The 24,966-nt window shown below is 44.8% G+C and overlaps 1 protein-coding gene across 1 annotated transcript in view; it reads right to left on the minus strand.

Annotated features, from left to right (window-relative positions):
- LOC126424637 (open rectifier potassium channel protein 1) overlaps window positions 1-24,966 on the minus strand; it is a 242,601-nt gene that overhangs the window by 155,839 nt on the left and 61,796 nt on the right. The gene's annotated exons all lie outside the window — the stretch shown is intronic.

Consider the following 24,966-nt stretch of genomic DNA (forward strand, 5'->3'; position numbering starts at 1 on the left):
TTGGTCAGCAAGGTGGCTTTACCAAATTTCCATGTTTCTTGTGTGACGGGACAGTAGGGCTAGGGATCAACACTGGTGCGGAAAGAACTGGCCTGTGAGGGAGTCTTTAAAATCTGGTGAGAAGAACTGAAAGCTATTACAAATTGCTGAGATGACAGTTAAAGCTACCGTTTACAATATGACTTTCACAAATCAAGATAATGACACTTGAAGTGTTGTATGATTGCTACATAGGATTTCCGTAGCACATTACTTTCTTATTATATCAGAGGATAATGAGCTTTTGTTTTCCAATTTTTCATGAAATATGCGGAGATAAGATTTGTTTGGAAGCTCCAATTGTTCGTTGAGAATAAGGTGTGGTGAGTTAGAGCTGTGGATGCAAATTTCTAGGTCTTTCCCCTCGCCCAATAATGAACGTTTCGAGGGTCGTACAGACCATCCCGAAACAACAAAATGGCGGGAAAGACGGGATCTCATAGAATACATCGCAGAAACCACCGGCAAAACCCTAGCCCGTGTTCATAGTCCGCCACAGGATTTAGGTCTTGGGAAGGGTGGAAATTAAATGGATGCTGGGCGTCATCTACATCTACATCCATACTCCGCAAGCCACCTGACGGTGTATGGCGGAGGGTACCTTGAGTACCTCTATCAGTTCTCCCTTCTATTCCAGTGTCGTATTGTTCGGGGAAAGAAGGATTGTCGGTATGCCTCTGTGTGGGCTCTAATCTCTCTGATTTTATCCTCATGGTCTCTTCGCGAGATATACGTAGGAGGGAGCAATATACTGCTTGACTCCTCGGTGAAGGTATGTTCTCGAAACTTCACCAAAAGCCCGTACCGAGCTACTGAGCGTCTCTCCTGCAGCGTCTTCCACTGGAGTTTATCTATCATCTCCGTAACGCTTTCGCGATTACTAAATGATCCTGTAACGAAGCGCGCTGCTCTCCGTTGGATGTTCTCTATATCTTCTATCAACCCTATCTGGTACGGATCCCACACTGCTGAGCAGTATTCAAGCAGTGGGCGAACAAGCGTACTGTAACCTACTTCCTTTGTTTTCGGATTGCATTTCCTTAGGATTCTTCTAATGAATCTCAGTCTGGCATCTGCTTTACCGACGATCAACTTTATATGATCATTCCATTTTAAATCACTCCTAATGCGTACTCCCAGATAATTTATGGAATTAACTGCTTCCAGTTGCTGACCTATATTGTAGCTAAATGATAAGAGTTCTTTCTTTCTATGTATTCGCAGCACACTGCACTTGTCTACATTGAGATTCAATTGCCATTCTCTGCACCATGCGTCAATTCGTTGCAGATCCTCCTGCATTTCAGTACAATTTTCCATTGTTACAACCTCTCGATGTACCACACCATCATCCGCAAAAAGCCTCAGTGAACTTCCAATGTCATCCACAAGGTCATTTATGTATATTGTGAATAGCAACGGTCCTACGACTCTCCCCTGCGGCACACCTGAAATCACTCTTACTTCGGAAGACTTCTCTCAACTGAGAATGACATGCTGCGTTCTGTTATCTAGGAACTCTTCAATCCAATCACACAATTGGTCTGATCATATGCTCTTACTTTGTTCATTAAACGTCATCCCTCAAAACCTCCCAGACTAACCGATGAGTGACTCCCATGTCGTGTCCAACCGCTCGAGTACTTGTCGCAAGTGGTTCCTCGAAGCGCTCGAGAACAGTGTCTTCAAATTCAGCATCCCGTCGTGTTCGAGGTCTTCCAGCGTCTGCATGATATCCGGCTAACGAACCTCTTTCGCAAAGTCTCCGGTGAATTGCTGTAAACGTTTGTAGGTGTGGGTGGCGTCTTGCTGGGTACCGTTTCTCATAGAACCGTCGAGCTTCATGCGCGTTACCGTCGGCTAGTCAAACAAAAACCCTATCTTGTTGTTCCTCAAACGAATACTGTGCCGCCATGTTTACTGAATGACTAAATCGCAGGTGACGTTTGTGTGCTACGAAGCGAAGCTTACGTGTGAATGCCTCTGACGTGATGTGGAGACAAACAGCAAGACATATTCGACACGTGTGCGTATCACGTTGGGGGAGTGACGAGGTGAGAGACGTTTCTATGGGTGAACCGACAACCATAGCGCTGCCCGTCAACCGACGAGCGGTAACAGGGCAATCCCACGGTCAATCGGAGCGCGTGGCGCCAAGTTCCCGTAGTTTAAAAATGACTCGTTGTCGACGTACACAACTTTAGTAATTTTGGTTTCTACTAGCATCAGCTATCCAGGGTTAAAATTTCGTGACACAATTTTTCTCCATTCTGCATATAAATGGTCTGAGGGACAGAACGGGCAGCAATTCCTGCCTCTTTGCATCGGGTGTGTGAATTCCTAAGGGAACAAACTGCTGAGGTCATCGGTCCCTAGACTTACAAGCTACTTAAATTAACTTATCCTAAGAACTATATACACATCCATGCCCGAGGGAGGACTCGAACCTCCGGCTGGAGGGGCTGCGCAATCCGTGACATGGCAATAACTTTATTGTGGAACTCTTCCATTTGGTCCGTGTTTGCATAGAAAAACGACAATATCAGAATTTGAGTCCGCCTTGATGCAAAACATGGCGCCTCAAACCGCGCAGCCACTCCGAGCGGCGCGCGTCTTTGCAGATGACGCTGTGGTGTACGGGCAGGAATTGTCTTTGAGTGAGTGTAGGAGGATAGAGAATGACTTCGACAGAGTTTCTGTGAGGTGTGATGAAAGGCAGCTTGCTCTAAGTGTAGAAAACTTAATTAATGGAGGTGATCCGAAAAACAATCCCGTAATGTTCGAACACAATACTAGTGGCAAGATGGCTGACACGTTCACGTCGATTAAATTCCTAGTCGTAACGCTGCAAAGTGATAAAACATGGAACGAGCATTTAAGGTCCGTTGTAGAGAAGGTGAATGGTCGATTTCTGTTTATTGGAGGAGATTTAGTAAATTGTAGCTCGTCTATAAAGGACACTACGTGTGGAACACGAGAGCGACCCATTCTTGTAATACTCGACTCTACGATAACGGTGGAAGCTGAAGAAATTAATTACAGTTTGTGTTTCGGCCGGGACTCGAGCCCGTGTCTCCTTGCTAACTAGGCAGAAAAGCTGACCATTACACCACCTCAGTACTTTAACCATAAGATCTATAAGATCACCTGAGGTACAGGACTTCCCCATTACGTCCAACGCTGGGGTGCTGTTCCCTGGCAATAGTGACAATTTAGGGTGAAAATAAGCTGCAGATATGAATTAAGTTTGTGTTGGGGAGAGCGTTGGGTAGTCCGTGCAGGAATGTTGACCGTAGTGCTGCGGTGGTGTAATGGTCAGCATTTCTGCCTAGTAAGCAAGGAGAGACAGGTTCGAGCCCCTGCCGCAACACGTACTTTAATTCATTTCTTCCGTTTCCATCATTATCGCAGATAAAATGAGACTTAAATGTCCCGAAGAAAATTCAATAATAAGATCTATAACAGTCGGGTTGAAGGAAAACGTCGAAGCATTTCAGAGGGGGCTGCTAGATATGTTACCGGTAGCTTCGGGAATTCAATTGGGAATTTTTTTTCGCAAACCACTATTGACAATATTTCGAAAACAGGCATTTGTGACTTACTGCACTATAATTCTACTGTCGCCAACTTCGCTTAAGGACCGGGAGGACATAAGGCGAATTAGGACCCGTACGGAAGAAGTAGAGTCATATTTTCTTCGCTGAATTTGCAAGTGGAACACGAAAGAGAATATATACTTATACGGATATGGTGTCTGTTCTTTCGAACATGTCCGAAAGAGCAGACACCATATCCATGTAAGTATATAGTTCTGGCAGTACCGGCCATGACCTCCTCCTGTGAGGATGCACACATATTCCCCGAACTCTTACGGGACTTGGTAAGAATGTCTTCCACGAGTAATGAGTGTGTTGGGGTGGGACACTACGAATGTAGGTCTCGCGGGAGGTGTGCGCGAGATAGTCCCTGCCGTCGCACTGTCCTCTGTGCCCTCGGTTGCTCAGATGGATAGGGCGTCTGCCATGTAAGCAGGAGATCCCGGGTTCGAGTCCCGTTCGGGGCATACATTTTCACCTGTCCCCGTTGATATATATCAACGCCCGTCAGCATCTGAAGGTATTAATATAATTATAATTACGAAAGAGAATGGCCAGTGGTGGTACAAGTTACGCTCCATGTCTTGCGGAGTTTGAATGTAAACGTAGAAGCAGCCTAAGAAAATGTTTTGCTCGCTGTGCTTATATGTAGATGTTGGTCGGCTTGAAGGTTCGAACTTTTGGCAAATTGTATGACGTGCTGCGCAGTGTACTTTGTCCTCGTGAGGAAAAGGCTGCATAAACAAAATTGTCCCCATTTAATCGGCACACTGAAATTCGTCGGTATCGCCTGTGTGGCGTACTTAGTGATAAGTAATGACGTTGTTTCAAAGTTCGTGAAAGAAATGCAACTGGGGCGCCGCTTCGACCGTGTTGCTGTGACGGATGCTATCGATAGAAATGACTCATGGCCCCGACGCTTTCACGCACCGCTGATAGAACGCACACCGATGGAAAAACACACCGAGTACTGAGGTACTTTTATGTTACAGCACCGCAGTTCGCTGCGTGGTTCGCTTGCGATCACACAAGGATACTGAGGAACTTTGTGAGAAGATTTTCAGATCTAGTTGTGTCGAATGATTATGATGTCACTCTCGACATGAGAAACAATGTAATCAAACTGAAATCACTAGCATATACTCAATTCCCTTCGCCATGGTTTTCCAGTGTGCTGAAATACGTCTGATACAAATCAGGATATTGAGAGAATCGCCTGCCGCAGTCTGAAAACCTGGTTTGTTTTATATTCCGTTGGCCGTCGCATGTATTACGGAATTTCGTTCATTCCATAAGCATGGTCTAAAAAAAGTTAAGTTGTAACCACTTATTTACAGATTGTCGTTACTGTAATGGTTCTGTATCGGAATACGAGTTACTTTTTATTTCCAGTTAATGGAATACACGCACGTGAAGCGGCAAAATACAAAAAATATAGAACATGTATGCAAAACGTAAAATAACAATTTAAAACATAAAACAGAAAAGCAAAATAAGTAGAATAATAATGAATGTCTAGATATTTTGATTAAGTATGTTGAAAATAATCCGAGAGCACATTCTCTACAGCTTATTTTCGAAAAATATTATTTCAGAAACCAGGTTTCTTTAACTATACGTAGGGTGAAAGATTCTTTAATTTGGGTTGTATCAAAAGATTTAATTTTTCAAAATTAATTAACGGTGGTAGACTGTTTTGCAAAATTTAAAATTGTTAAAAACGTTTGTTATGGAGTTTTGAAGAACGTTAATTACACTTTAACTTTTGTATGAAACATATTTATATACCATAGTTTCGAAGATATTTTCTCTAAATCTGATATGTTCTGTATTTTATTCCTTGAAAGTGAAACTGGCCAAAATGAAAGAATACGTATGGCATTCCTTTCACGCCTCTACATACCTGCCTAGTTTCATCATGGTCCTTTATCTTTATACACACCTGGCAATGATCCCTTCACGGATCGGACTAAGGGACAGATAGACAACTGCTAGCGCCCACCTACGTTTGGTCACAAAACGATCTCCTTCTGACTTGCCGATAAACCTCCAGAACTGCGCTTACACCTGAAAGGATTTAGCTTGTTTGTTATTGTGCTGCATGACCTAAATGAAACAATGCGATTTGTGGTTCAGGTATACACGTGCGAGTGCTAAAAAGTAACGCCTCCGATCTTCACGTGAAAACTCTCAAAGCTTATTTAATAAAACAAAAGTTATTAAAATCTACATCTCTACTCATGTCTCCATACAGGGTGAGTCAGGAAGAAAGGGAAATGCTTTGAGGGGTGATAGTATAAGTGATTCTGAACAAAAAACTTCATATGGACGTATGCCCTATTCCGAATGGTTTCCGAGACAGAAAATATTTAATATCACTTTTGTACGTTTTTCTAGAATAACTCAAAAACCGCACCCTCCAGCGTAAACAAGTCGCAGTACAAAATTAAACTGTATTAAATTCCCTACAAAAAATGTCCTATTCATTTTTTTCTCTAGAACTAATGTCTTGTTCGAAGAGAGCACGAGAATGTTGAAAAACTCGCTCGGAGCAGTTTTTGTAGGCCAATTTGAGGCAGTGTCCCTGCTTGATAGACCACAAGTGTCCCATATCAAACAGTTCATCTCAACTGGCTACCTCAATATGCTACCTCGAATAGGCCTAAAAAAAACTACGTAAGCTACAGCGCATGCGCGTCGAGAGAGGTTTTTTGTGACTAGTTTTCATTTTAATGCAAGCTGGTTGCTTTTATTGGGCTTGGCGCATGGCTGCTGGTCACACGGTGTGTGTGTGTGTGTGTGTGTGTGTGTGTGTGTGTGTGTGTGTGTGTACAATTATACCACTATGGCTATAAAGTAACTGTTCTCATACTGTCACAGAGTAGGTATGCATGCGTCAAATGTGAAGGAGGGAAGGAAGATTAGTTTTAACCTCCCGTCGACACTGAGGTCATTAGAGAGGGAGCACAAGCTCGGATTATATCAAGGGTGGAAAGGAAATCAGACGTGTCCTTTCAAAGGAACCATCCCGTACGCCTGGAGCGATTTAGGGAAATCACGGAAAACCTAAATCTTGATGGCGGGCAGTCTTCTCAATCGCGTGCTGCATCTCCAGTGTATGTAGACAAATCAGGGTGGCCGTGGTCTTCGTTTGTGGAAGTGGTTTTTGTTTCGCCGGAAAAGTGATAAGCGTAGTAACACAGCAACGAACTGTCGTCAAGTTTCACATGGAACGTGGAAAAACTGCTACTGAAACATGTCTTTTAATAAAATTCACATAAACAGATTTTTACCACATACGTGAGTTTAAGAGTGGTTCAAGCATTCCCAAGATGGCCCAGTAGACGCCTTTCAACATAAAAAACGGATGAAAATATCTAAAAATTAGGCAACTGATTCGATCTGACGTCGACTGATTATTCGGTGGGTTGCTGAAACTGCAGGAATTGACAAAAAATGCGTACGGAGAATTTTGCATGACCAGTTTAACGAGAAAAGTGTGTGCGAAACTGGTGCCAAAAATTCTCACGATAGAAAAGAAAAAGACGCACGTGAAAATGTTTATATCGTGACTTCGCATATCATCGAATGCGATCCTAATTTCTTGACAATGGTGATAACAAGTGACGAATTCTGATTTTTCAATTATTAGCCATAAACTGAGCGCCAGTCCAAGCATTGGAGGGGCGTAACTTCGCCGAAACGCCGAATCGCGGAAACGAAGAAAGCTCGGATGAGGATATCAAGATTCAAAGCGATGATAGTTTTTTTTATGTTCATGGGCTTGTGTATCTTCAATGTGTCGCTGAAAATCAAACTATTAATCAGCGTTACTATCTTGGAGCTCTTGCTCAACTCCTCGAAGAAATAAGAAAGATACAACTCCATTGTGGAACAGCAAGTATTGGGTTCTGCGCCGGCCGCCGTGGCCGAGCGGTTCTAGGTGCTTCAGTCCGGAACCGCGCTGCTGCTACGATCGCAGGTTCGAATCCTGCCGCGGGAACAGATGTGTGTGATGTCCTTAGGTTAGTTAGGTTTAAGTAGTTCTAAGTTCTAGGGGACTGATGACCTCAGATGTTAAGTCCCATAGTGCTCAGAGCCATTTGAACTATTCGTAAGCGATCACAGTGTCAGGATTACGACTGTTGATATTGTTAAGAATATCAGGAACCCGATATATCTATATTTAAAAACGTTCTTATCGGCCATCAATACATCGAAAAAATGACGGTATGTCAAGGAAAATATATCGACGTACCGACCTATAAATATATCGGCTGCACATTGGAAATATACTGCCGGTTTTAGAGCTGTATATTTAAGTATTGATTTATTATTAGCTATTGCGTACATTAACAAGCCAGCAGCCTGCTTATACCTGTTACAGCATGAATTGAAAATAAAACGTTCACTCTTGGCAATAACCACTTTGCTAACAATGGTAATGCATGTAAGTGGCGCAATAAAAGGTGTCCGATGGAGTCGTCATTCGGTTTCGTCACATATCGAATTTGTCTGGAAAACTTCATGTCGACTTGTGTCTTTTCTCATTTCTGCAAACGCCAGCGACCTAGCAGTTTTAGCGTCAAAATTGCATGATGAAGTTATACGTTGCAGTTTCTGTCGGTAGCGCCGAACACCGAGTACGTCAGCATTTCCCTCACACGTCTCCGCCAACCGCAAAGACCGACCTTATCACACATTTTTGTTCATCATTTTCAGAAAGTGCTTTTAAAGAATGCCGATGTGAAGAAATAGTACACTAGTTGCGTTAAATATTGTTTTTTTTTTTGAGTAACTGTTGTGCTATTTATTCACGTCGTAAATCTTGTTATTGCAGTCACACCGCCAGCCCGCGGTACAATCAGGCTGCTTCTTTGTGCCATCTATACTTGCTTCACACCGTCAAAGAGAAAGACTCGACGAGATGAAAATTCAAAAAGTAGTAAGAGTCCTTCACGCAGTGAAAGTAAAATTATGTTCTACTACAATTTCGAAAGAACAATTTCAAATTTTTACCGAAAATAGCGAGAAAATATAATATAAAATAAAAAATCCGTTATCGGTATTGTCATTTCGGCAAAAAAATATTTCCGTTAGATATCGGTACTTTCTAGAAAAATATCGATACATCGATATCTTATAAACAGAGCTGGTCTGGAGCAATTGTTGCAACAATGCTGTTTCTAAAGTCGAGTAGAGTGGTAGAGGAGGCGCACACGCACACACACGATCCTTCATAATCCCCCCCCCCCCCCCCAAAAAAAAGGAAACATAGCACTGAATCGGGTTACAGTAGAGGTCATGCTAAAAAAAACTGTGTGATCCTGCCCCCTTGCGGCCAATCCAGACGTCGTTTAACCAATCGCGTACTGACAGTGAGTTATGCCTGTAAGTGGCATACTATCCTGCTACCATATAAAGATCTCTGATTCAGCTTCTTCCAAGCGAAGAAACGGCCATAGTTGTAGCACATCAAGATAAGAAACACCAGTTAGAATTGCTTGACCGGTAAAGGGAGACTATAAACTTTCCGCTGGAATATGGCACAACAACTTTCAATTTAGGGAGTCTCGTTGCAGCTGTACCATCTTGTGGGAATTTGCTAACTCCCAGACGCAAATATGTTGTGTGTTCACTTTTCATCTTGGGTCAAATGCCGATGCATAGCTCAAGGCAATATTATCCAGGAAATTTTCATCGTATTGTAGGAACATTGTGTTTGCAAAATTGGCACGCAAACTTAGACTGTAGGCTTTAGAGCTTGTAAAAGGTTTACAAACGAAACTGTACGAGTCGCTCATTCATTTGCTGTATTATTTATAACTGTGGTTGAACGTAATAAATGCAACAAAGCCTTAGAACTGGCGTATTCACTTTGAAACGCCCTGTATGATTCACGGAGCATTACCTGACTTAATTCGACAGTATTCCGTAAGCGTTTTACTTTTGTCGATTCTCGTCTCGTAATCTCTTTCGAAAAAGATAACCCGTTCGACCGTTCTTCCAAGTCCTTGGCCTCTGTGAGTGAACTCTATTGTCTTCGGCAAGTGAATCGCTTACCTCCGCATAGTGCGTCATATCTCCTGGGAATCCATGGTTGCGTTGAGCAGTGTAGTCTTCGTTCCCGCGGCGTTGTGTGTGAAGCGAAAACGACGCATCATTTTATCTGGAAAATTACCAGTAATCGGAGAGAGGCTGCGTGCGATTGGTTACTTGGTGCTCAGAGAGACACCAATTGCCGTCGCTTCCGCGCCCGACAAATCGCATCGGTCGCCACTGACCAGTAAACAGCTTCGAGTGGGGTCTGCCGGTGGTATCTGGTTCGTGCTAGTTACAACCACATCTACAAACGTATTCAACAAGCCACCATAGGGTACTTGGCGGAGGATACATCGTACCCTTTCAAAATGTTCAAATGTGTGTGAAATCTTATGGGACCTAACTGCTAAGGTCATCAGTCCCTAAGCTTGCAGACTACTTAACCTAAATTATCCTAAGGACAAACACATACACCCATGCCCGAGGGAGGACTCGAACCTCCGCCGCGATCAGCCGCACAGTCCATGACTGCAGCGCCCCTGACCGCTCGGCTAATCCCGCGCGGCCCTCGTACCACTAGTAACCATACACTCCCTTGTCCCACCTGCAAGTGGAGCCCGGAAATAGCAACTGTCTGTATGCCTCCACACTAGCCCTGATTTCTCTTGTCTTCGCTGTATTTGCGTGTAAGGTACGTTAGCGGTAGTACAATCAGTCTGCAGTCAGCTGCTAATGCGGTTCCCTAAATTTTCCCAATAGTGTTTCGCGAAAAGAACATCTTCCTTCCACTTGTTTCCATTAGAGTTCAGTAAGCATCGCCGTAATATTCACTTGTTGCTCGAACCTTCTGGCAACATACACTGAAGAACCCAACAAACTGGTACACCTGACATAATGTCGTGTAGTGCTCCCGAGAGCACGCAGAAGTGCCGCAACAACGACGTGGCATGAACTCGGCTAATATCTGATGTAACGCTGGAGGGAATTGACACCATGAATCCTGCAGGGTGTCCATAAAGCCGATGGCTGTGGTCGAGCAGTTCTAGGCGCTTCAGTCCGGAACCACACGACTGCTACAGTCCAGGTTCGAATCCTGCCTCGTACATGGATGTGAGTGATGTCCTTAGGCTAGTTAGGGTTAAGTAGTTCTAAGTCTAGGGGACTGATGACCTCAGATGTTAAGTCCCATAGTGCTTGGAGCCATTTGAACCATTTGGTGTCCATAAATCCGTGAGAGTACGAGGAGCTAGCTTCTGAACAGCACGTTGCAAGGCATCCTAGATATGCTCAATAATATTCATGTCAGGGAGTTTGACGGTCAGCGGAAGTGTTTAAACTAGGAAGAATGTTCCTGGAGCCACTCTGTAGCAGCTCTGGACGCGTGGGGCGTCGCACTGTCCTGCTGGAACTGCCCAAGTATCTCTGAATGCACAATGAACAAGAATGGATGCAGGTGATCAGACAGGACGCTTACGTAGTGTCACATGTCAGGGTCGTATCTAGACGTCTCAGGGTTCCCATACAGCTCCAACTGCAGACTCCCCACACCATTACAGAGCCTCCGCCAGCTTGAACAGTCCTCTGCTGATATGCAGGGTCCATGGATTCATGAGATTGTCTCCATACCTGTACACGTCCATCCGCTCGATACAATTTGAAACGAGACTCGTTCGACCAGGCAACATGTTTCCAGTCATCAACAGTCCAATGTCGGTGTTTGCGGGCCTAAGCGAGGCGCAAAACTTTGTGTCGTACAGTCATCAAGGGTACACGAGTGGGCTTTCGGCTCCGAAAGCCCATATCGATGATGTTCCGTTCAGTGGTTCACACGCTGACACTTGTTGATAGCCCACCATTGAAATGTGCAACAAATTGCGGAAGGGCTGCACATCTGTCACGTTGAACTATTCTCTTCCGTCGTCGTTGATCCCGTTCTTGCAGGATCTTTTTCCGGCCGCAGCGATGTCGGATATTGGATGCTTTACCGGATTCCTGATGTTCACGGTACACTCGTGAAATGGTCGTACGGGAAAACCCCAGTTCGTCGCTACCTCGGAGTTGCTGTGTCGCAACGCTCGTGCGCCGACTGTAACACCACGTTCAAACTCACTAAAATCTTGATAACCTGCCACTGTAGCAGCATAACCGATCTAACAACTGCGCCAGACACTTGTTGTCTTACATAGGCACTGCCCACCGCAGGGCCGTATTCTGCCTATTTACGTATCTTTGTATATCAATACGCATGCCAATACCAGTTTCTTTGGCGCTTCAGAGTATATTGCTCCGTTTCCGAATTACAACAATTGCAGCACTGTTATCCACGTCTTCCCAATCTGCTACACATACCTTCACTGCTAGAGCTGCTTCGGGCCGTCATTGCAAGTTGACGTCGAACATAAGCGACGGATACGTTTATGTGACAACCATGCATGTGAAACTGAAACTTCCTGGCAGATTGAAACTGTGTGCCGAACCAAGACTCGAACTCGGGACCTTTGCCTTTCGCGGACAAGTGCTCTACCGACTGAGCTACCCAAGCACGACTCACGCCCCGTCCTCACAGCTTTACTTCTGCCAGTACCTCGTCTCCTACCTTCCAAACTTTACAGAAGCTCTCCTGCAAACCTTGGAGAACTAGCACTCCTGAATGAAAGGATATTGCGGAGACATGGCTTAGCCACCGAGCGAGGTGGCGCAGTGGATAGCACAGTGGACTCGCATTCGGGAGGACGACGGTTCAATCCCGTCTCTAGCCATCCTGATTTAGGTTTTCCGTGATTTCCCTAAATCGTTTCAGGCAAATTCCGGGATGGTTCCTTTGAAAGGGCACGGCCGATTTCCTTCCCCGTCCTTCCCTAACCCGAGCTTGCGCTCCGTCTCTAATGACCTCGTTGTCGACGGGACGTTAAACAACACTAACCTAACCTAACCTAACCTAACCCATGGCTTAGCCACAGCCTGGGGGATGTTTCCAGAATGAAATTTTCACTCTACAGGGGAGTGTGGCTGATATGAAACTTCCTGGCAGATTAAAACTGTGTGCGGACCGAGACTCGAACTCGGGACCTTCGCCTTTCGCGGGCAAGTGCTCATTCTAGAACCATGCATGTGTTCCTCATGTCGGCTGATGAATTCATTTGTCCGACACATTTATTGCACTTGTTATGAATGGGCTTTATCCTGCGTTATATTGACGATTCCGCCATTTGGTGTGTGTATTTACACGGAGCTGTTACACAAGTTATATGTGTTATTCTTTCTGTACTTTGTATATTCTGTAAGTTGCTTGATAATGACTACAAAGTCGAAAATGGTCAATACCAAACAACTTGAAAATTACACAGTCCGTAACGGATGATTTCTTTTAAAAATGTATCGATGCTGTGGACCCACGTCCAAACAAAATTGCTGGGATAACTGTTCCCGGAATAGAGAATCTACTAAAATTGCTCTAAAGGGGAGAAGCACCTGATGAAATACGTGTGAGATAATATAGAGATTGTATGGAAGAACTTGCTCCCGTTGTAATGACGTTTAAGGGGAGGTTTACTATCTTTAGCCCGAAAAAAGCATGTTCTTTGAGACTTTTCTTCTCAGGATGTGTTGTAGATGTCAATATTAAATTTGGTCAAAATGTTTATTGATATTTCCTCTACAAACTGGAATTTTTTGGACCGAAAATGTCGAAGAGAAAAGGCAAAAGCGCCGTCGGAACGAAACAAAATTTCGATGTCGACCTCCACGCGCGGTATGTCACAGGTCAGCCGACCCGTCTGAAATCAAAACTGAGTTGACGTTACCGAAGTACATAAGATTCCTTAGCAGTTGTACCTCGCTTAAGTTATTTGGACCATCAGTCAAAATAGCAAATAAATTTTTGTTACTAGTTTCAGTCACATACAAGACTTCTTCAGACCCACAATAACCTTCTTGATTGGTGTGACTGGCATAAAGGCTCAACACATCGTTATAATCTTTATAAAAAGGACGACATCCATACAGGAAGTATATGTGAAATAACTTTACATTGTTCATAACCAATTATGTAGAAGGAAGATCGTCAAACTAAGGCGTTATGACTAATCTGTTTTTACCAGCGTTATTGTCTAGAATGACGAGACACTGGCCTTCCATTCTACAGAAATGTGATTCAACTCTCCCGTTTTCATGCCCCTAAACATCATTTTCGACGACACGTACATTACGATTTCCAAAATACGACCGTGTTTTTTAAGTAAGTACCGTTTTGAAATTAAAAAAAGACGTTGTAATATATCTCAATTTTATTTTTACATGAAAGCCTATATCTTAATCTACTTTTCTACATAAGTTCTGTCAATACTGAGGCACTTGTCATAACATTGTACTAGTTTTTGAATACCCTCCTCATAGAAGTCTGCCGCCTGACTTGTTAATCACCGCACCACCACTGTTTTGCCTTCGTCATCGTCTTGAAGACGCTGACCGCCCAGGTGTTTCTTTAAGTGCAGGAACAGATGGTAATCACTGGGCACAAGATCGGGTCTGTACGGAGTATGATCTGCAGTTTTCCATCGAAAATATGTCATGATATCTTTGGTCTGATTCGCCACATGCGGACGGGCATTGTCTTGCAGCAAAACGATGCCCTTGTTCAACTTCCATGGACTGTTGCTTTGATTCTGGTGTGAAGTAGGCCACCCATGTTTCATCGCCCGTAACAATTTGGCTTAAGAAATCATCACCGTCGTTGTGGTGCCGCTCAAGAAAAGTCAATGCACTGTCTAAACGTTTGGTTTTGTGCACAACCGTCAACATTTTCGGTACCCAACGTGCGCACAATTTCCGATAACTCAAGTGCTCGGTCACAGTGCCATACAAAACACTACGGGAAACATTAGGAAAGTCATCCCGCAAGGAGGGTATGGTAAAGCGTCTGTTTTCTCTCACCTTATTGTCCACTTCCTGCACCTTACTTTCATTAACGACAGGGCGCTCACTCCGTTGTTCATCATGCACATTTGTGCGGCCATCTTTAAATGCTCTCACCCACTTTCTTACCATCCCATAACTCATAGCGTTTTCTCCGTAAATTGCACAGATCTCACGATGAATATCGATCGCTTTTAGGCCTTTAGCAGTAAGAAATCTTATAACAGCCCGTACTTGACAGTCGGCGGGACTCATCGGAGGCAACTTAAACACTCAGTACACAACGTAAACAAGGAAGAATCAGACTGTAATGACATCAGTGCGTAGATTAAAGTACAGGCTTTAATGTAAAAATGAAATTATTGAGATATCTTAGCACGTTTTTTTTTAATTTCAAAACGGTACTTACTTAAAAAACACGCCTTGTACTTTTGATGCTTGTGTTCCGCAGCCTTTTTAAACTACAGAAATGACATCATGCAACAGCAGCTGAAGGTGTTACATGATGTCATTTTACAATTAAGATTTCCGTTGCAGCTGTTATATTTCCGATGTTATCTCCACGCACTTGTGATAAGCTGTGGTTTCTATAGCTGGGTCAGTATCGTGTGATGACATTCCTGTAATCATTTCACTGCAGTGATTAAAGATTATCGAAATTTTTATAACCCTGAACCCTTGAAATCTGCGGCGAAATGACCTGATGGAGGAGAGATTTAGTGTGATAATGTAACATCTACATCAGCCAAGGTTGCAGCCTCTCTCCAACACTATTTTGTATATGTATAGAAGAAATAATAAGACAGTGGACAGAATATGTGCATCCTGTAATAAAACACAGCAATATGTACAAAAATACTGTTTATCGCAGATGATCATGTCATCCTACGAGGCGATGAAGATGAGCTTCAGAAATCATTGTACACGATGTCTCAAGCCTTTTGAGTCAAATTGAAACGTGATAGTGGGTCTACAACCGATTTTATTGAGATAGGGAGCGAATGATCGGAAATGTATGTGTTGCAATGGCTCATGAAAGATCCTGTGTGTCTGTTGTACACTGGAACAGGCAGCGGATGATAAACAACGAACGTTCCCGATCAGCAAACAGACATACTGTATACACAACTTCGACATAAAAGTTTTCTGGGTATAGTACCGCGTCATAATGTAAAAACTACTGCTGCTACATTACGACGCGGTACTATACCCAGAAAACTTTGGCCGCGGAAGCCTACGCAATTATATGTATACAACTTAGCTCACAGCACGTGTGTTGTGTGACGACAGCATGTATCACTCCGGCGCAGTGACCTCTGCCGCACGCACATCACTATCCCTGGTGTCAGCTGTCCGCTGCGTCAGACAGCATGTGATGTTAGCACTTTTATTTTCACAAGTCCGTCTTGATCACATATATTTCTTTACACTTTATGACCGGTTTCGGCTTTTCGCCATCTTCAGATCGTTAAAGTATTCTGATATATTTCATCGTCAACCTATTTCAACGATCTGAAGATGGCGATAAGACGGAACCGGTCATAAAGTGTAAAGAAATCTATAAGGCGGACTTGGGAAAATTAAAGTGCTAAAAATATAATGATCGCGGACTCATACGCACACTTTATGTCTTCAATTGATAAGCTTGTGATGTTGCCGTGGCGTGGAGTGTTGCTGCATACAGTGCGTGACGTGTAATCAACGATGGGACGTTACTATTCACGAGAAATGGCAGACATGCATTTAATGTACGGCGCGGCAGGTTGTACCTCCCGTAAACTGGCAAAAATATACTTTCCTAATAGGTGTCACCCTAATTGGCTCAAGTTTATCTCCATGGATACCTACTTAAGTGGGACGGAGTCGTTCAAGTAACAGACAGGCGGCCAAGATTCGCACCAAAGACATGTCCGAACACCAGACTCTGAGGAGACGGTGTTGGATCGTATGGCCGAACACCCAGCAACAAGCTACTAAACAACTTGCCTGTAAAACGCACACTTCGAAGGATACAGTGTGGAGAGTGCCGGTGGAGCAGGTATTACACAGCAACCACAAAGAATGTGTGCAGGCACTGCGACCAACGGTGGACAATACGAGAGGCTTTCAATAAGTAGTGTAACACATCTTTTTCTCGGGCACTTTCGGTTGAAATTAGTTGTGGGACCTCGTGGAATATTCCCACTTCAGTCCGTACGGTTTCATGAAGTACCGATACGTGGCGGCACAACTCGTACCCTTCAAAATAGGGTCTGTAACGGAAGTGATAGCGTTACGGAGATGTTTAGCAAACTCAAGTGGCAGACTCTGCAAGGGAGGCGCTCTGCATCGCGGTGTAGCTTGCTGTCCAGGTTTCGAGAGGGTGCGTTTCTGGATGAGGTATCGAATATATTGCTTCCCCATACTTATACCTCCCGAGGAGACCACGAATGTAAAATTAGAGAGATTCGAGCGCGCACGGGGCCTTTCCGGCAGTCGTTCTTCCCGCGAACCATAAGCGACTGGGAGGTAATGACAGTGGCACGTAAAGTGCCCTCCGCCACACACCGTTGGGTGGCTTGCTGAGTATAAATGTAGATATAGATGGGCATTCCAAGCAGGGAGTCGTCATCGAGCTTCTTTTGGCGGAAAACCAGAGCATCGCAGGTATTCATAGGCTCTTGTGAAATGTCTACAGAGACTTGGCAGTGAACAAAACCACGGTGATTCTTTGGGCGAGGCGTCTGTCATCGTAGTAACAATGTCGCGCAAATCAGTCAGATCTGTCGCGTGCCAGTCGTCTGTGACGCCTGCAATGCTGGAATATGCGGACACTCTCATTCGATCTTCGTATATCTATAATTGAAACGGACGACTTGGGACATCAGCTAGTATATGTTAAAAAATGAGAAATTCCTCCAGCTGTATTAAGGTGTTGGTTTTATTGGCAACTAGTTTCGATGTTGTTACATCATCATCTTCAGGCCCATTCTTGTTGACAGCAACCGTATATGTCTAACACTAGTACTCAGTGGTGAGATACGCGTGTTCCATGCGGAAGGCAGGTAGTAACTCCAAAGTTACGATCAAACTCCTCACCGTTCAACTGAACGTTTCTGTTGGCATTTCTGACAAACTCGTCCATCAGTTGCGGGACAAGGTATGTACCAGGCCGTTTCCTCGTCGCCTAACGTAAGACCATAAAGAACAACGAAGGACCATCTATGCTGAATTGCTTGAGCATTACGAGGCTGATAGCGACAATTTTTGTCGAACATCGCCACCGTCGTGAAACTTGAGTCCGTCACTTCGGACCGGAAATAAAACAGAAATCTATGGAGTGGCGCAAGACAGCGCCTCCTCCAAAAAAAAGTTCATAGTCGCTTCCTGATCCGGTAATGTAATGGCGACGATCTTCTGGGGGTCTGAAAGAGTTAATCTGTTTGATGTTCTCCCTCACGATGCAACTGTTAACTCTGCAATGTAGTGTTCTACTCTCAGGAAACTGACGACAACGCTTCAGTAGCAAAAGTGCAAACGAACTTATCCAAGAGGACGCAAAGTGTCACAAAAAGCTTGGCACCTGAGAGAGCTCACAAAGCCTCAGTGCACTGTTCTTCCTCATCCAACCTCCACGGGATGTAGTGCGTGGATGATGGGGAGGTTTTTGATGCAGCAAGACGCTGGCTCCAACGTCCACCAGTAGAGTGGAACCATGTGGCGACACAGGCCCAGCGAGTAAGATGGCGTAAGGCCGTCACCTTATACAGAGATTATGTTGAAAAATAGCGTCTGAAGCCAAAAGAGTGGGTAATAATATGGTGTGTCGTAATTCTGAATGTGTTGCATTACTTACTGAACCCCCCTCCTAAAGTACCAAGCCTCGTCCTCATATCATCCTATTGGAAGATATTCCATTATGACACGTAAAATAAGGAATAAAACAGACTACAGTGTAACCCTGGGAGAGGAAACAAAGTCAGTCTGTTCCGGTGTAAAGTCCAGCGTCAGCACGCCGGCGAGGAACGGTAGCGCAGAGGGGGTAGTGAGGCGGCGTCACAGCCAATTGCACACTGACCAACCCCTCTCCAAGATGACAATGCAACAGTAGCGCCATCTACATGAAGAGGACATAACTGACGCACCGCCTAGCCGTGGCCCCAGTTGAAGACTAGCCGTTCTACAAGCTCTACAGCAACGACTTAGGAACTGTATACAGGGTGAGTCACCTAACATTACCGCTGGATATATTTCGTAAACCACATCAAATACTGACGAATCGATTCCACAGACCGAGCGTGAGGAGAGGGGCTAGTGTAATTGGTTAATACAAACCATAAAAAATGTACGGAAGTATGTTTAACACAAACCTACGTTTTTTTAAAATGGAACCCCGTTAGTTTTGTTAGCACATCTGAATATATAAACAAATACGTAATCAGTGCCGTTTGTTGCATTGTAAACTGTTAATTACATCCGGAGATATTGTAACCTAAAGTTGACGCTTGAGTACCACTCCTCCGCTGTTCGATCGTATGTATCGGAGAGCACCGAATTACGTAGGGATCCAAAGGGAACGGTGATGGACCTTAGGTACAGAAGAGACTGGAACAGCACATTACGTCCACATGCTAACACCTTTTTATTGGTCTTTTTCACTGACGCACATGTACATTACCATGAGGGGTGACGTACACGTACACACGTGGTTTCCGTTTTCAATTACGGAGTGGAATAGAGTGTGTCCCGACATGTCAGGCCAATAGATGTTCAATGTGGTGGCCATCATTTGCTGCACACAATTGCAATCTCTGGCGTAATGAATGTCGTACACGCCGCAGTACATTTGGTGTAATGTCGCCGCAGGCTGCCACAATACGTTGTTTCATATCCTCTGGGGTTGTAGGCACATCACGGTACACATTCTCCTTTAACGTACCCCACAGAAAGAAGTCCAGACGTGTAAGATCAGGAGAACGGGCTGGCCAATTTATGCGTCCTCCACGTTCTATGAAACGCCCGTCGAACATCCTGTCAAGGGTCAGCCTAGTGTTAATTGCGGAATGTGCAGGTGCACCATCATGCTGATACCACATACGTCGACGCGTTTCCAGTGGGACATTTTCGAGCAACGTTGGCAGATCATTCTGTCGAAACGCGATGTATGTTGCAGCTGTTTGGGGCCCCTGCAATGAAGTGAGGACCAATGAGATGGTCGCCAATGATTCCGCACCATACATTTACAGTCCACGGTCGCTGTCGCTGTCGCTCTACCTGCCTGAGCCGGCGAGGACTGTCCACGGACCAGTAATGCATGTTCCGTAGATTCACTGCACCGTGGTTTGTGAAACCCGTTTCATCGGTAAACAGGTAGAACTGCAACGCATTCTCTGATAATGCCCATTGACAGAAATGCACTCGATGATTAAAGTCATCACCATGTAATTGCTGATGTAGCGACACATGAAACGGGTGAAAGCGGTGACGATGCAGTATGCCCATGACACTGCTCGCCGACCGTGGCCCGTGTTTGTTACAACACGCAACTGAACGTCAGAGGTTTCAAGCGTCAACTTTAGTTACAATATCTCCGGATGTAATTAACACTTTACAATGCAACAAACGGCACTGATTGCGTATTTGTTTATATGTTCATATGTGCTAACAAAACTAACGTGGTTACATTTAAAAAAACGTAGGTTTGTGTTAAAAACATACTTCCGTGCATTTTTGTGTGGTTTGTATTAAACAATTACACTAGCCCCTCTCCTCACGCTCGGTCTGTGGAATCGGTTCGTCAGTATTTGATGTGGTTTACGAAATATATCCAGCGGTAACGTTAGGTGACTCACCCTGTATACGGAAGAGATCACTTATGTTGTCTGTAGGCCATTGCTTGCTACACCTCGTTGTAAATTTCTCAGGGTTACGTATTGTTATTTATTTTCTGTAAATAAAATTCAGTAGTACGATTTGCTTGAACTGTTGTTTAGCGATCCAAGAAAGCAGGTTTCCTAGGCACCCCATATTCGTCGAGTAGGCAGGCACAACTCAGTCACACTGAATCATCGAGAAATAATACATGGGGGCTTACAGCGCAACATGACGCAGTGGTTTAAATTCTGGACTCTCATTCGGGAGGTCGGCATTTCAAATACCCGTACAGCCATCCAGATTCAGATTTTCCGTGGTTTGCCTACATCACGTAGACGCAAATGCCAGGATGATCTCACTGAAAGGACATGTACGATTTGATTGCAAGTCTTCCAAAAGTGAATTAATGTAACGAGTCGTAAATCTCATCCAGATGCCGACAACTTCAAGATTTACTTATGTGCCAGACCTGAATATACACTCCTGGAAATTGAAATAAGAACACCGTGAATTCATTGTCCCAGGAAGGGGAAACTTTATTGACACATTCCTGGGGTCAGATACATCACATGATCACACTGACAGAACCACAGGCACATAGACACAGGCAACAGAGCATGCACAATGTCGGCACTAGTACAGTGAATATCCACCTTTCGCAGCAATGCAGGCTGCTATTCTCCCATGGAGACGATCGTAGAGATGCTGGATGTAGTCCTGTGGAACGGCTTGCCATGCCATTTCCACCTGGCGCCTCAGTTGGACCAGCGTTCGTGCTGGACGTGCAGACCGCGTGAGACGACGCTTCATCCAGTCCCAAACATGCTCAATGGGGGACAGATCCGGAGATCTTGCTGGCCAGGGTAGTTGACTTACACCTTCTAGAGCACGTTGGGTGGCACGGGATACGTGCGGACGTGCATTGTCCTGTTGGAACAGCAAGTTCCCTTGCCGGTCTAGGAATGGTAGAACGATGGGTTCGATGATAGTTTGGATGTACCGTGCACTATTCAGTGTCCCCTCGACGATCGCCAGTGGTGTACGGCCAGTGTAGGAGATCGCTCCCCACACCATGATGCCGGGTGTTGGCCCTGCGTGCCTCGGTCTTATGCAGTCCTGATTGTGGAGCTCACCTGCACGGCGCCAAACACGCATACGACCATCATTGGCACCAAGGCAGAAGCGACTCTCATCGCTGAAGACGACACGTCTCCATTCGTCCCTCCATTCACGCCTGTCGCGACACCACTGGAGGCGGGCTGCACGATGTTTGGGCGTGAGCGGAAGACGGCCTAACGGTGTGCGGGACCGTAGCCCAGCTTCATGGAGACGGTTGCGAATGGTCCTCGCCGATACCCCAGGAGCAACAGTGTCCCTAATTTGCTGGGAAGTGGCGGTGCGGTCGCCTACGGCACTGCGTAGGATCCTATGGTCTTGGGGTGCATCCGTGCGTCGCTGCGGTCCGGTCCCAGGTCGACGGGCACGTGCACCTTCCGCCGACCACTGGCGACAACATCGATGTACTGTGGAGACCTCACGCCCCACGTGTTGAGCAATTCGGCTGTACGTCCACCCGGCCTCCCGCATGCCCACTATACGCCCTCGCTCAAAGTCCGTCAACTGCACATACGGTTCACGTCCACGCTGTCGCGGCATGCTACCAGTGTTAAAGACTGCGATGGAGCTCCGTATGCCACGGCAAACTGGCTGACACTGACGGCGGCGGTGCACAAATGCTGCGCAGCTAGCGCCATTCGACGGCCAACACCGCGGTTCCTGGTGTGTCCGCTGTGCCGTGCGTGTGATCATTGCTTGTACAGCCCTCTCGCAGTGTCTACATCTACATCTACATCTATACTCCGCGAGCCACCTTACGGTGTGTGGCGGAGGGTACTTATTGTACCACTATCTGATCCCCCCTTCCCTGTTCCATTCACGAATTGTGCGTGGGAAGAACGACTGCTTGTAAGTCTCCGTATTTGCTCTAATTTCTCGGATCTTTTCGTTGTGATCATTACGCGAGATATATGTGGGAGGTAGTAATATGTTGCCCATCTCTTCCCGGAATGTGCTCTCTCGTAATTTCGATAATAAACCTCTCCGTATTGCGTAACGCCTTTCTTGAAGTGTCCGCCACTGGAGCTTGTTCAGCATCTACGAAACGCTCTCGCGCTGACTAAATGTCCCCATGACGAATCGCGCTGCTTTTCGCTGGATCATGTCTATCTCTTCTATTAATCCAACCTGGTAAGGGTCCCATACTGATGAGCAATACTCAAGAATCGGACGAACAAGCGTTTTGTAAGCTACTTCTTTCGTCGATGAGTCACATTTTCTTAGAATTCTTCCTATGAATCTCAACCTGGCGCCTGCTTTTCCCACTATTTGTTTTATGTGATCATTCCACTTCAGATCGCTCCGGATAGTAACTCCTAAGTATTTTACGGTCGTTACCGCTTCCAATGATTTACCACCTATGGCATAATCGTACTGGAATGGATTTCTGCCCCTATGTATGCGCATTATATTACATTTATCTACGTTTAGGGAAAGCTGCCAGCTGTCGCACCATGCGTTAATCCTCTGCAGGTCCTCCTGGAGTACGTACGAGTCTTCTGATGTTGCTACTTTCTTGTAGACAACCGTGTCATCTGCAAATAGCCTCACGGAGCTACCGATGTTGTCTACTAAGTCATTTATGTATATTGTAAACAATAAAGGTCCTATCACGCTTCCCTGCGGTACTCCCGAAATTACCTCTACATCTGCAGATTTTGAACCGTTAAGAATGACATGTTGTGTTCTTTCTTCTAGGAAATCCTGAATCCAATCACAAACCTGGTCCGATATTCCGTAAGCTCGTATTTTTTTCACTAAACGTAAGTGCGGAACCGTATCAAATGCCTTCCTGAAGTCCAGGAATACGGCATCAATCTGCTCGCCAGTGTCTACGGCACTGTGAATTTCTTGGGCAAATAGGGCGAGCTGAGTTTCACATGATCTCTGTTTGCGGAATCCATGTTGGTTATGATGAAGGAGATTTGTATTATCTAAGAACGTCATAATACGAGAACACAAAACATGTTCCATTATTCTACAACAGATTGACGTAAGCGAAATAGGCCTATAATTATTCGCATCTGATTTATGACCCTTCTTGAAAATGGGAACGACCTGCGCTTTCTTCCAGTCGCTAGGTAATTTACGTTCTTCCAGCGATCTACGATAAATTGCTGATAGAAAGGGGGCAAGTTCTTTAGCATAATCACTGTAGAATCTTAAGGGTATCTCGTCTGGTCCGGATGCTTTTCCGCTACTAAGTGATAGCAGTTGTTTTTCAATTCCGATATCGTTTATTTCAATATTTTCCATTTTGGCGTCCGTGCGACGGCTGAAGTCAGGGACCGTGTTACGATTTTCCGCAGTGAAACAGTTTCGGAACACTGAATTCAGTATTTCTGCCTTTCTTCGGTCGTCCTCTGTTTCGGTGCCATCGTGGTCAACGAGTGACTGAATAGGGGATTTAGATCCGCTTACCGATTTTACATATGACCAAAACTTTTTAGGGTTCTTGTTTAGATTGTTTGCCAATGTTTTATGTTCGAATTCGTTGAATGCTTCTCTCATTGCTCTCTTTACGCTCTTTTTCGCTTCGTTCAGCTTTTCCTTATCAGCTATGATTCGACTACTCTTAAACCTATGATGAAGCTTTCTTTGTTTCCGTAGTACCTTTCGTACATGATTGTTATACCACGGTGGATCTTTCCCCTCGCTTTGGACCTTAGTCGGTACGAACTTATCTAAGGCGTACTGGACGATGTTTCTGAATTTTTTCCATTTTTGTTCCACATCCTCTTCCTCAGAAATGAACGTTTGATGGTGGTCACTCAGCTATTCTGCGATTTGTGCCCTATCACTCTTGTTAAGCAAATATATTTTCCTTCCTTTCTTGGCATTTCTTATTACACTTGTAGTCATTGATGCAACCACTGACTTATGATCACTGATACCCTCTTCTACATTCACGGAGTCGAAAAGTTCCGGTCTATTTGTTGCTATGAGGTCTAAAACGTTAGCTTCACGAGTTGGTTCTCTAACTATCTGCTCGAAGTAATTCTCGGACAAGGCAGTCAGGATAATGTCACAAGAGTCTCTGTCCCTGGCTCCAGTTCTGATTGTGTGACTATCCCATTCTATACCTGGTAGATTGAAGTCTCCCCCTATTACAATAGTATGATCACGAAACTTCTTCACGACGTTCTGCAGGTTCTCTCTGAGGCGCTCAACTACTACGGTTGCTGATGCAGGTGGTCTATAGAAGCATCCGACTATCATATCTGACCCACCTTTGATACTTAACTTAACCCAGATTATTTCACATTCGCATTTGCTAATAACTTCACTGGATATTATTGAATTCTTTACTGCTATAAATACTCCTCCACCATTGGCGTTTATCCTATCCTTGCGGTATATATTCCATTCTGTGTCTAGGATTTCGTTACTGTTCACTTCCGGTTTT

The sequence above is a fragment of the Schistocerca serialis genome, chromosome 10, assembly GCF_023864345.2.
Source record: "Schistocerca serialis cubense isolate TAMUIC-IGC-003099 chromosome 10, iqSchSeri2.2, whole genome shotgun sequence".
Classification (NCBI taxonomy): domain Eukaryota; kingdom Metazoa; phylum Arthropoda; class Insecta; order Orthoptera; family Acrididae; genus Schistocerca; species Schistocerca serialis.